Source organism: Pseudophryne corroboree, chromosome 1 (genome assembly GCF_028390025.1).
Source record: "Pseudophryne corroboree isolate aPseCor3 chromosome 1, aPseCor3.hap2, whole genome shotgun sequence".
Lineage (NCBI taxonomy): Eukaryota > Metazoa > Chordata > Amphibia > Anura > Myobatrachidae > Pseudophryne > Pseudophryne corroboree.
Genome location: NC_086444.1, coordinates 821,519,752 through 821,533,974, shown reverse-complemented (window position 1 = coordinate 821,533,974; position 14,223 = coordinate 821,519,752). Strand labels below are relative to the sequence as shown.

Below are 14,223 nucleotides of genomic sequence, written 5' to 3'. Positions count from 1 at the left end.
CAGCTGTGACTTTGGGATATTCAGAATCCAGCCGTGCTGGTGCAGCACCTCCTGAGATAGTGCTACTCCCACCAACAACTGTTCCTTGGACCTCGCTTTTATTAGGAGATCGTCCAAGTACGGGATAATTAAAACTCCCTTTTTTCGAAGGAGTATCATCATTTCCGCCATAACCTTGGTAAATACCCTCGGTGCCGTGGACAGTCCAAACGGCAGCGTCTGGAATTGGTAATGGCAATCCTGTACCACAAATCTGAGGTACTCCTGGTGAGGATGGTAAATGGGGACATGCAAGTAAGCATCCTTGATGTCCAGGGATACCATGTAATCCCCCTCGTCCAGGCTTGCAATAACCGCCCTGAGCGATTCCATCTTGAACTTGAATTTTTTTATGTATGTGTTCAAGGATTTCAAATTTAAAATGGGTCTCACCGAACCGTCCGGTTTCGGTACCACAAATAGTGTGGAATAGTAACCCCGGCCTTGTTGAAGTAGGGGTACCTTGATTATCACCTGCTGGGAATACAGCTTGTGAATTGCCGCTAGCACCGCCTCCCTGTCTGAGGGAGCAATCGGCAAGGCAGATTTTAGGAACCGGTGGGGTGGAGACGCCTCGAATTCCAGTTTGTACCCCTGAGATACTATTTGAAGGATCCAGGGATCCACCTGTGAGCGAGCCCACTGATCGCTGAAATTCTTGAGGCGGCCCCCCACCGTACCTGGCTCCGCCTGTGGAGCCCCACCGTCATGCGGCGGACTTGGAAGAAGAAGCGGGGGAGGACTTTTGCTTCTGGGAACCTGCTGTTTGTTGCAGCCTTTTTCCCCTACCTCTGCCTCTGGACAGAAAAGACCCGCCTTTTCCACGCCTGTTTTTCTGGGTCCGAAAGGACTGAACCTGATAAAACGGCGCCTTCTTAGGCTGTGAGGGGACATGGGGTAAAAATGCTGACTTCCCAGACGTTGCTGTGGAAACTAGGTCCGAGAGACCATCCCCAAATAATTCCTCACCCTTATATGGCAAAACTTCCATGTGCCTTTTAGAATCTGCATCTCCTGTCCACTGGCGAGTCCATAAGCCTCTCCTAGCAGAAATGGACAATGCACTTACTTTAGATGCCAGTCGGCAGATTTCCCTCTGTGCATCTCTCATATATAAGACTGAGTCTTTGATATGGTCTATGGTTAGCAGGATCGTGTCTCTGTCTAATGTGTCAATATTTTCTGACAGTTTATCTGACCACGCAGCGGCAGCACTGCACATCCAAGCTGACGCAATAGCTGGCCTAAGTATAATGCCTGAGTGTGTATATACAGACTTCAGGATCGCCTCCTGCTTTCTATCAGCAGGTTCCTTGAGGGCGGCCGTATCCGGAGACGGTAGTGCCACCTTTTTAGACAAACGTGTGAGCGCTTTATCCACCCTAGGAGGTGTTTCCCAACGTGACCTATCCTCTGGCGGGAAAGGGAACGCCATTAGTACCTTATTAGGAATTACCAATTTTTTATCAGGGAAAGCTCACGCTTCTTCACACACTTCATTTAATTCATCTGATGGGGGAAAAACTACAGGTAGTTTTTTCTCCCCAAACATAATACCCTTTTTAGTGGTACCTGTATTTATATCAGAAATGTGTAACACCTCTTTCATTGCCTCAATCATGCAGTGAATGGCCTTAGTGGGCATCAGGTTAGACTCATCGTCGTCGACACTGGTGTCAGTATCAGTGTCGACATCTGGGTCTGCGGTCTGAGGTAGCGGGCGTTTTAGAGCCCCTGATGACCTGTGCGACGCCTGGACAGGCACGAGCTGAGAAGTCGGCTGTCCCACATTTGGCATGTCGTCAAATTTCTTATGTAAAGAGTCTATACGTGCACTCATTTCTTTCCATAAGCTCAACCACTCAGGTGTCTGCCCCGCAGGGGGTGACATCCCTTCTAAAGGCATCTGCTCCGTCTCCACATCATTATCCTCATCAAACATGTCGACACAGCCGTACCGACACACCGCACACACACAGGGAATGCTCCAACAGAGGACAGGACCCACAAAAGCCCTTTGGGGGGACAGAGTGAGAGTATGCCAGCACACACCAGAGCGCTATATAATGCAGGGACTAACTGAGTTATGTCCCCTATAGCTGCTTTTTCTATATAATTGTATACTGCGCCTAAATTTAGTACCCCCCCTCTCTTTTTTACCCTTTTCTGTAGTGTAGACTGCAGGGGAGAGCCAGGGAGCTTCCTTCCAGCGGATCTGTGAAGGAGAAATGGCGCCAGTGTGCTGAGGGAGATAGCTCTGCCCCTTTTCCGCGGACTATTCTCCCGCTTTTTCCTATATTCTGGCACGGGTATTTTCCACATATATAGCCTCTGGGGCTATATATTGTGGTATTTTTGCCAGCCAAGGTGTTATTATTGATTCTCAGGGCGCCCCCCCCCCAGCGCCCTGCACCCTCAGTGACCGGAGTGTGAAGTGTGTGTGAGGAGCAATGGCGCACAGCTGCAGTGCTGTGCGCTACCTTGGTGAAGACTGATGTCTTCTGCCGCCGATTTTCCGGACCTCTTCTTGCTTCTGGCTCTGTAAGGGGGACGGCGGCGCGGCTCCGGGACCGAACACCAAGGCTGGGCCTGCGGTCGATCCCTCTGGAGCTAATGGTGTCCAGTAGCCTAAGAAGCCCAAGCTGGCTGCAAGCAGGCAGGTTCACTTCTTCTCCCCTTAGTCCCTCGCTGCAGTGAGCCTGTTGCCAGCAGGTCTCACTGAAAATAAAAAACCTAATTTCTATCTTTCTTTCTTCAGGAGAGCCCCTAGTGTGCATCCAACCTCGGCCGGGCACAAAATCTAACTGAGGCTTGGAGGAGGGTCATAGTGGGAGGAGCCAGTGCACACCAGGTAGTCATAAATCTTTCTAGAGTGCCCAGCCTCCTTCGGAGCCCGCTATTCCCCATGGTCCTTACGGAGTTCCCAGCATCCACTAGGACGTCAGAGAAATTATATGATAAATCACCTGCACTGCAACAAAAGCCATACACAGAAGTATACTCAAGGTTAGATAATACTATCCTTGAGTTAGAGTTATGTGGGTAAATGTAATAGCCTCCGAATTTGGATGTGTGGGAATTTTGTGCGAGTCTGCCAGGTTGGTTTGTGCTTGTAAAAGATTGCTGCTTTAAAAAAAAAAAAAAAAAAAAAAAAAAAGGAGACTAGCACACAAAATTCACACCAGAAATCAGAGGCTATTACATTCAGCTGATGATATATTTAAGGGCCACCTTCCAGAATCCCTCCACATGAGCTGGTGCAATGCATATTTACCTGTTCTCCCAATGCCTGCACTGCAGTGAATCACTATTGGTGGACCTGCAGGATGTCCAGCCCACTCTGATCCCAATGATTGGACAGCCATTGCTTGATGTTGCTTTACTTGGGATCTGAAGTCCAACATGGCGGAAGCAGATTTAGGCACACCAAAGTCCGGCCAGCTCATGTACTGATAATGAGCAACACTTCGACTTTCATTGGTCTAGGAAAATACAATAGCTGTAAACTCATGGAAAATCATGTAGTTAACTGTCAAGAGAATCTATGGACATTCTAGGCCCCTATGTTTTACTTTATATAGTAAAACAATGTCTGAAAAGTATTTTTTCTCTACATATTTCCACTTGGCCAGCATAAATTATGTCATCCATGTACTTAAATGAAGACATGCACCTTTTAATCATAACAGAAATTGCAAATATCAGGAATTGGATTACAATTTCCTTTTTAAAGATTTAGGGGTCTATTTACTAAACCTTGGATGGAGATAAAGTGGATGGAGATAAAGTGGACGGAGAAAGTACCAGCCAATCATCTCCTAACTCATTTTTCAAACCCAGCCTGTGACATGGCAGTTAGGAGTTGAGTGGCTGGTACTTTATCTCTGTCCACTTTACCTCCATCCAAGGCTTAGGGGTCTACTCATGAAGCAGTGAAAAGAGTGGATAAGTAAAACAAGTGGAGGAGTTGCCCATGGCAACCAATCAGCTGCTCTGTATAATTTATAGAATGCAAATTATAAATGTTAAATCATTGCTGATTGGTTGCCATGGGCAACTTCTCCACTGGCTCACTTCTCCACTCTTTTCACTGCTTCATGAACAGACCCCTTAGTAAATAGACCCCTTAGGGCTGAATTCAATTAGCCCTGTTAAGTTAATGGGGGTGAAAAAGGTTGGTAAAGACAAAGCCTGAGGCTATTAAATTCCAGACCCTTTTTCACCCAAACCCCTTTTCAATAGCAGTTAACCTAAGATGCTAAAGGGCGATAACAGGGTTGCGGCACCCGTTAACCTCCTAGTTGTCGAGGATTTATTTTATTTGTGCCTGATCAGATGCAAAAAAAATAAAAAAAAATACACCCAATATGTTCAGCTGGCGGGCTTACTTCGGGGCTAACTGAATAGCATCGGAGGAAGGGGGTGGTACATAAATTAGCACACAGTAAAATTACAGCAGCTAATTGAATTCCCCAATAATATTTCCAGATGGCTGATGCACAAAAGAAGGGAACTGTAACCTATAGCAACCAAGATGCTTTTATTTGTTAACTGGTAGAAAAAAAAATAACCGAATATGATCAGCTGCTATGACCCATGGGACCTTTTTACGGTGTCTGTTTTCAGAATGGTCAGCTTACTAATTTTACAATTAGAAAGGTCATGTCCTTTTAGCAAGAATACTGAGGGCCAAGCAGTTGTCAGTTTGGGCCTAAGAAGGAAGCAATATAAAATGATTTCACTCTCTAAACTGCTCTCCCATTTCAAGATTCTCCCTAGATCAGTTCCGGATGCCTTGTTTAAAAGATATGCATCCTGTGTGCTACATCACAGACCGCAAAAAGACAAATGAGGGAATTAATGTGTTTGCAAGATTGTAATTTAATACAGTTCGTTACTTGAGCCAATTTATAGACTTCCATTCACAAACTCCTTACAGCTTTATGAATAGATTAAGGATGCTCTTGGCTGGTTCAGTTTCTGTTTTGTACTGACAGAATAAGTATACTAGATCCTTAGCTCTCAGGATGTCATGGATACCCCTTTCACATCGCACAAATAACCCGGTATCGACACGGCATATTGCTGTGTCGACACGGGTCAGTGTGCGATGTGAGAGCACTTTCGGCGAATTAGCGGGTTGCCTGACCCGGTAATTCAACCCGGTATAAAAAAAGGATTATACCCGGGTTGAATACCGGGTCAGGCGCAGTGTAAATGGGAGCCGCGTCGATGCGACACGGTTCCCATTCACAGCATAGGGAGAGGCGGCGCAGGAGATGAGCTCATCTCCCAGCGCCGCCTCCATCCCCACCCTGCTGCTGCTGCGCCCGCTGCTATGGCAACCGACCCGGTATATTGCCGGGTCGGAAAGCCATCAAAGGAGAGCAAATGCCGGATCCCACCCGGTAAGGACACTTACCGGGTGGGATCCGGCATTTGCAATCTGAAAGCGGTATGAGTGAGGTGCATTCTATAACAACGTGGGACCGGAGGACCAAATAAATCCCACCTCAGAGCCTTATCACCCTGTTGTGACCAGATTTAATTTAGTAAACTGCACAAAACATCAATTGTGGGTTACATTTTGGATGCATTTTGTAAGCGGTCAGTTAACCCAAGGCGAGATTGTCTCATGGCAGCACAGTGGTTACCATCGCTGCCTCACAGCATCATGGGTTCCATTCCAACCAGGGCTTTATAAATGTATTCTCCCCACATCTGGGTTATTCCATGTCAGTTCAAATAGGTGTGTCCACCACCCGTCTTAGACTTTTATGAAAATTTTTTAGTCAAGAGAGGAAAAAAAACAAATCTCTGCCAAATATCTTGACTGCCTGACAATTCATTTATTAAATATTGCTTTTTCAATTTATTAAATTATTTACTAATCACTGCTTCTTTATCCAGTTTATTTGAAGTATGACGGGTGTTTATTAAGGGATCACCACAAAATTTGCACCCCTAAAATAACTCTTCCTCCTGAATCCAAAAATCCAAACCAAATCACTATCTGCCTTAAGTTTTGAGTTACGGCAAAAACGTTTTAAAAAATACTTAAAAACGCTAGGTTCAATCAAAATTAGATATCCCAATTTTTTTTTAGGTGCTTAATAAAGGTATACATTACTGCACACAAAAAGGGGGATGTTGTCGGTGCACTCTCTCTAGCATTACTGATATCATACAGCTTGGCATATAATAAATAGTGGAGTTTGGTTATGTGTTGATCAATGCATGCAGCTGCAGTCCCACGGCAAGGGACTCCACTCTGCTGCAGTACCTAACACTATAGGGGTTCAAACCTAGGGCACGGTACCCCCCAAACCACCACAGCCAAGCGACCTCAGGGCATCACAAGGAATGATTATGTGTAGTGAGAAGGATTAAGGAATAGGTGAGAAAAGAGTGTTATGGGGTGAATTAATAGAAGTGAAAAAGGTGTGACATGTATAATAAACAAACAGTGAAAGTGCCAAATTAAATGTAATGCTGCGATTCCCTGTTGTCACACAGCCTGTGATGCCCTGAGGTCGCTTGGCTGTGGTGGTTTGGGGGGGTTCATCATCTCCGCAATCACCCTCGTGAATAACCTCGGGATTCCACATTACGTTTGGATTCTGTGTCCGCAATCCACTGACGCAACAAGGCCCTGCGCGCCGACACCGCCATGGCAGACGTCCGAGCATTAAAGGTTCCCCATCACCTTGAGGAAATCACAGAGGACACAGGTAGTGTACTGAATGTGCTTCAGGAGGGTTATCATAGTAACTAAGGGCATATCCCCAGAGAGGCCCCACTGAATTTGTGTGGCCCAAGAATGAATATCATTGGTCATCCAGCAACCCGCAATGACCGGTCTTTCTGAAAGATCGGCTGCAGTGTATATAGATTTTAGGATAGTCTTTCGATTCCCAGGATCCTTCATAGTAAAGGAGCCCGAGGCAGGCAGCACCGCCTTCTTAGACAGGCAAGAGACTGAGACATCCACCCCAGGGGGTTCCTCCCAAAATTTTCTACATTGGAGGAGCAAATGGGAAAGTGCGCAAACATTTTTTGGACACTTGGGATTTTTGGTCTGGATTTTTCCAGGCCTGTTTGAATAAGTCATCTAACTCTGGAGAATCAGGGAAAGTGACATTGGCCTTGTTTTGTAGAAAGAAAAACGACTGCTGTCATGCAGCATCCTCTAGAGGGAGCTTTAACACATCCATTAAAGCCAAAATGAGGGGTCAATACCCTGAGTAGAATCGGGATCCCCACTAATGGGATCCAGGTCATCCCCATCATCTTGAATATCATCATCTGAATCTGATAGCAGAGCAGGTAACCCACGCTTCTGTGGACCTGCATGAGAGAGGGGTGGCTGTGCATCTGCCCTAGCAGCTATACTGCAACAGCTTGTTGCAGTAGCGGAGTCTTCTGCACATTAGCAATGAGCTGGGAAAACATATCTGACATCATAGTCTTAAGGGACCCTAACCAGTGGGCATCTGTACCCTCTCCCCCAGCCCCTTCATTGATTAGTGAAGACTGACTGCATTGTTCCCAGGAAACAGAATCATTATATAATGGAGAGAATCTGGTGTGACATACACTGCACAGTTTGTGTTTATCCATATTTCACAGTAAGCACAATAACATACACACAGTTATAATGCAAGCCTGCCCTACTGTATGTGAGAAGAGACACAGATGAGAGAGAGGACACCAACACACCCTGAGCTCCATCAAGGCTGTCTGCTTTCTAAATGCAGTAAACACTGTTGCTACACCCTGTACCAGTTTTCTAGCGTGTCTTGTGAGGCAGGAAGCACATTGTATGCTGTAGATGGCTGTTGTAAGCAGAGGAAGGCGCCAAAACACCTCAGGTCCCGCTCTGATTTAGCTCCGACCCCTCTAATGGCGCCGGAGCTATAATGAATACTTATACTGGCAAAGTCTCCTTCATAGCTTAAAACATCACAAGTGCTAGTCAAGCCTTTTGTGCCAGTTCTTCCAAGGGATCTTAGCGGGACCCCTCCAGGAGGGTCCCGTACGCAGCATCCGTGGTCAGCCGCACTTTGAACCGGGGGACCCCCCTAGCAGGGCCCCCAGTTTATACTCACCACCGTTGTCACCTTCAGGCAGCATTAGCGGTGTGCGGTGCCTGTGACAGCCAAGGCGCAGTGCCCCGCTGAACAACCACCCCTCAGGACGGTGGTCCTGTAGCGGGGAAGCGTCTCTGCACCTCGTAAGGCCGGTGACCATCCCCATCCTATCTCCCACGGCGCAGGTATGCTGCTGTCCAGAAAGCATACCGAAAATAATAAAAGTTTAAAATGAAATTGAAGAAAACCCTCTGGAGCTGCAGAGATGTGCAACCTCTCCCGAGGGTACTTTTTTCTAAACTGCCTGTGGGAGGGGGCATAGAGAGGAGGAGCCAGCCCACCCAGTTAAAGTAATTTAAATTGCACTGGCTCCTTTGGACCCCGTCTATACCCCATCGTACTAATATCCCCCAATATCCCTTATGGATGCTAGAGAAAATAGGATTTTAATTACCTACCGGTAAATCCTTTTCTCGTAGTCCGTAGAGGATGCTGGGGTCCATTTTAGTACCATGGGGTATAGACGGGTTCACCAGGAGCCATGGGCACTTTAAGAGATTAATAGTGTGGGCTGGCTCCTCCCTCTATGCCCCTTCCACCAGACTCAGTCTAGAAACTGTGTCCGAGGAGACGGACATACTTTGAGAGTAGGTAATACAGATAGCCGCGAAATTCACACCAGCTCACACGTACAACAAACGGAAAGCCAAGCTAACCAACTTGGAACGATTCAGCAACGGCTGCACTAAAACTGAACCAAGTAACAATGCAGGAATATGAAGCACTGGGCGGGCGCCCAGCATCCTCTACGGACTACGAGAATAGGACTTACCAGTAGGTAATTAAAATCCTATTTACTCTTACGCCCTAGAGGATGCTGGGGTCCACATTAGTACCATGGGGATGTACCAAAGCTCCCAGTACGGGAGGGAGAGTGCGGAGGTTCCTGCAGAACAGATTGACCAAACTTTAGGTCCTCAGAGGCCAAAGTATCGAACTTGTAGAACTTAGCAAACGTGTTTGACCCTGACCAAGTAGCTGCACGGCAAAGCTGAAGAGCCGAGACACCCCGGGCAGCCGGCCAGAAAGAACCCACTTTACGAGTAGAGTGGGCCTTAACAGATTTTGGACACGGCAAGCCTGCCGTAGACTAAGCATGCTGGATAGTGAACTTGATCCAGCCAGAAACTGTCTGCTTAGAAGCAGGACACCCAACCTTGTTGAGATCATTAAGGACGAGAAGTTCTCTTCACATAGATTTTCAAAGCACTCACAACATGCAAGGACTTTGAGCTAATTGAGAAGTCAGTAGCCACCTGCGCCACAATAGGTTGATTGATATGAAAGGCTGACACAACCTTTGGAAGAAACTGCTGACGCCTTCTGAGCGCAGCTCTGTCCTTATGGAAAATTAAATAGGGGCTGTTACAGGACAACGCCCCCAACTCCGACACAAATCGAGCAGACGCAAACAGAGTGACCGCCTTCCAAGTAAGAAACTTGACGTCCACGTCCTGTAAAGGCTCGAACCAATCCGATTGCAGGAACTGCAGCACCACATTTAGAACCCAAGGTGCCGTAGGAGGTACAAAGGGTGGTTGAATATGCAGAACCCCTTTCAAGAATGTCTGAACCTCAGGCAGAGCCGCCAATTGTTTCTGGAAGAAAATGGACAAGGCCGAAATCTGGACCTTTATGGAGCCCAAGCGTAGGCCTACATCCACACCTGTAGTGTAACATACGAAGTGCCAAACTGTGCACAAAGGCAGCCTGTGGTGCAGTGAAACTATAAGAGGCTTTTCCCACCTCCAACATAAAATGCAGAATAAAAACGATACATAGAATACCACTTCACCAGCGCCTCACTCCACGTTAGCAGAATTTCCACCTCTTAAATCCGTATAGCTTTCATCTTTATACGTTATATCAGGAGAAACTCTCAAGCATGTCACAGCAGATTTACCGGAAAAAGAGGTAATATGCAAACATAGTGTGATACTGTATATAAAAACAATTATTTTATTGCATCACACACACAAGGCATATATGTCACATGAATCGTATAAAACCAAATCACAAAAACCACATAGATGTGGTGCAGACATTCACAGATAAGCAGGGCAGTCCTGACAACGACAATAGTAATGGCTGATTACCGGCTGTTAGTGAGAACTGACTCACGCCCGTTCTAAAAGCATATGTACTCCAGAGTATATCACCAGGCTGCAGCACGGGGATGGTCTCAGAACTCCTTCACACCTCGTTATCCACATGCAGGGGGTCAGTTCCACACCTGCTAGCAGAAAGAGGAGAAACCATCCAAGTTGAAACTTCACTGCAGGAAACTTCTTGGATTCACACTAAGACACATACTTTTTCCAAATTCGATGGTAAGGCTTTGACGTTACTCCCTTCCTAGCCGGTATCAGGGTAGGAATAACCTTTTTTGGAATGCCTTTCCGAGCTAAGATCTGGCATTCAACCTCCATGCCATCAAACGTAGCCACAGTAAGTCTTGATAGGCGAATGGTCCCTGCTGGAGAAGGTCCTCGTGAATAGGAAGAGGCCTCGGAGCAATGAGGATCGCCTAAACTCTTGTTTTTTTTATGAGCTTGAGAACCTTTGGGATGAGCAGAAGTGGAGGGACTGGAACGTCCACGGAGTGCCTAGTGCATCCACTGCCACTGCGTGTGGGTCTCTCGACCTGGAACAGTACCTCCGAAGCTTCTTGTTGAGGTGAGAGGCCATCATGTCTATCAAAGTACCCATTATCGGCTTGTCACCTCTGCGAACACCTCCGGATGGAGGACCCATTCTCCTGGATGGAGATCGTGTCTGCTGAGGAAGTCCGCTTCCCAGTTGTCCACTACTGGAATAAAGATTGCTGACAGCGCCACCGCGTGCTTTTCTGCCCAGAGGAGGATTCTTCTTACATCTGACATCGCAGCTCTACTCTTCATTCCGCCCTGTCTATGTAGGACACTGCTGTGACGTTGTCCGACTGAACCTGAATGGCTTGATTTTGCAGAAGATGTGCTGCTTGTAGAAGGCCGTTGTAAATGGCCCTCAGTTCCAGAACGTTTATTGGAAGGAGAGATTCCTGACTGGACCACCTTCCCTGGAAGTTTTCCCCTCGGGTGACTGCTCCCCAACCTTTAAGGCTTGCATCTGTGGTTAGGAGGATCCAATTCAGAATCCCAAACCTGCGGCCTTCGAGTAGGTGAGACGTTTGTAGCCACCAGAGGAGCGAAATTCTGGCTTTCGGCGACAGGCGTATCCGCTGGTGCATGTGAAGGTGTGAACCCGATCATTTGTCCAGGAGATCCAGTTGGAAGAACCTTGCATGGAACCTTTCCGTACTGAAAAGCCTCGTAGGAGGTCACCATCTTCCCCAGAAGACGAATGCACTGATGAACCGATACCCTTGCCGGTTTCAGGAGTTCCTGGACCATTGATTGGATCACCTTTGTGAATATCCTCAGTGCTGTGGAGAGGCCAAATGGCAGTGTTTGGAACTGATAGTGACAGTCCAGCAGTGCAAATCTGAGATAAGCCTGGTGAGGCAGCCAGATCGGAATGTGAAGGTATGCATCCTTGATATCCAGGGATACTAGGAATTCCCCCTCCTACAAACCTGAGATCACTGCTCTCAGAGACTCCATATTAAATTTGAACTCCCTCAAGTAGGGGTTCAATGACTTTAGGTTTAATATCGGCCTTACCGAACCGTCAGGATTCGGAACCACAAACAGGTTTGAGTAATAACTCTTGTGTTGTAGGTGGAGTGGAACAGGAACAATGACATTAGTTTGAACCAATTTTTGAATTGCTTCCTGTAGGATAGCGCCTTCTATCAGCGAAACTGGTAAGCCTGATTTGAAGAATCTGAGGTGGGAGTTGTTGAAACTCCTGTCTGTATCCCTGGGCCACAATATCCTTTGCGTAGGGGTCTAGGCATGATGATGCCCAAATGTGACTGAAGACTTTTAGTCTTGCTCCCACTTGCCCAACCTCCAGGCAGGGAGGTCCACTGTCACGCTGAAGATTTTAAAGGAAGCAGAACCTGGCTTCTGCTCCTGGGAACCTGATGGCGCAGGTTTTTTGGACTTTCCCCGACCTCCTCTAAAGAAGGTGGGCGGGGGTTTGGATTTCTTAAATTTTGCGGTCAGAAAGAACTGCAGTGTAGGCGAAGGAAAATACTTCCTAGCCGGTGGTGTTGCTAAGGGAAGAAAAGTTGACTTACCTGCAGTTGCCGTGGAGATCCATGCATCCAAAGCATCCCCAAACAGAGCCTGACGTGTGAATGGTAGCTTCTCCACACTTCTCTTGGATTCCGCATCTGCAGTCCATTGGCGTAGCCAGAGTCCTCTGCGTGCCGAGACCGCCATAGTAGTAGCCCGTGCATTCAGCATGCCAAGGTCCCTCAAGGCCTCCACCATGAACCCTGCAGAATCCTGTATGTGACAAAAACAAATCAATGTCACTTCTATCCATAGAATCCAAGTCTTCTAGCAATGTGACTGACCATTTTACTATGGCTTTAGAAATCCACGCACAAGCAATAGTGGGCCGTAAAGAGACGCCATTAGCTGTGTAGAGTGATTTGAGTGTATTCTCAATCTGGCGTTCAGCCGGTTCTTTTAAAGCGGTTGAACCAGGAATGGGTAAAACCACCTTTTTTGAAAACCTAGATACAGATGTGTCAACTATAGGTGGGTTTTCCCACTTTTTTCTACTCTCTTCAGGAAAAGGGAATTTTTTCTCTGGGTTTTCCCAGGGTTTTCCAAAGAGTTTAACTCCTTGGAAGCCGGAAAGGCAAGCGAGGATTTCTTACTTTCTGTAAAATAAGATTCCGCCACCTGTTCAGGTACGTTCTCAGAAATGTGTAAAACATCCCTAATGACTTCAATCATTAGTTGCAACCCTTTTGCAAGGGATGCATCCCCCTCCCTGCATGTCCCCATCACCGTCCCCTGTATCAGAGTCGGTATCAGTGTCGCTTTTGAGGGAATGTAGGTAGGGGTTTTGATGAAGTAGTGGGGGCCAAATACTGTAACCCCTCCACAGATTTCCTCAAAAACTGCGTCTCTTTCTCAGTATGTAACATCCTTGTAGAAATCTGGGATTTCATTCCCCTTAAAGAATCCACCCATGGGGGTTCGGATTCAGAAGGCTGAGACAGTATATTGCAGTCCTGAGTACATGGGATAGACTCCTCAGGAGAAGATAAACACTCTGCAGCATAGGACACAGAGTCCTTAGACATGGTAATGTGGAATATACACAAACACACACACACAAGAAAATGTCAGATACAGTTTCCCCCCAGAGTACCTTCAGAGAGTCTAAGGAGCCAGCCACACAGCACCCTTTGGATCAGTTATTATGATAAAAGCCCGGCGCTGAGAAACCAACCTTACTAGGTTATTACTAACACTTCACTCCCCCCCGTCTACAACACCCTTGTACCGCAGTAACTGGAGTTATGTGGAGGGTCAGCGCTCCCTGTCAGCGTTTCTTCTGTGTCTGCAGGGAGGTAAATGGCGCTGGTGAGTGCTGGATCCGCTCTGAGAAGCCCCACCACCAGCAATGGCGCACGTCTTCCCGCACAAATTTGATTATACTGTCCGGAGGTCTCTTTGCTAACAGTGAGATTAGCCCGTTAGTGTGTGTGACCAGTTTAGGGTGACTGCGCTGGACAAGGACGCCACTTCAAGCGCCTACACAAAGTGTTGCTGAGCCTTCCTGGAGCGCAGCCTGTCAGAGCTGCACTCCCACCCTTTTGCCGCCATACCCGCCGGCGACCCGCTAACCGGGACGCCGGCGCTGTACTCGCCACTCTTCTTACTTCTGGCTCTGTTAGGGGGTGGCGGCCATGCTGCAGGAGTGAGCGGTCGCCTCGTGGGCTTGCGATCGTCACCCTCAGGAGCTCAGTGTCCTGTCATCGGAGTTAGATAACCAATAACTTCTAGAGTTGGTTCCTACTCCCCCCCCCTAAGTCCCACGAAGCAGGAAGGCTGTTGCCAGCAGCCTTCCTGTACCTAAAGATCTGATTAAAATTAAAAAAAACTAAGAAAACTCTTAAGAGCTCCCC

General features: G+C 47.3%; 1 pseudogene; it reads right to left on the bottom strand.

Annotated features, from left to right (window-relative positions):
* The window catches only part of LOC134911291 (tyrosine-protein phosphatase non-receptor type 9-like), a 298,012-nt pseudogene that overhangs the window by 11,889 nt on the left and 271,900 nt on the right, over positions 1 to 14,223 (bottom strand).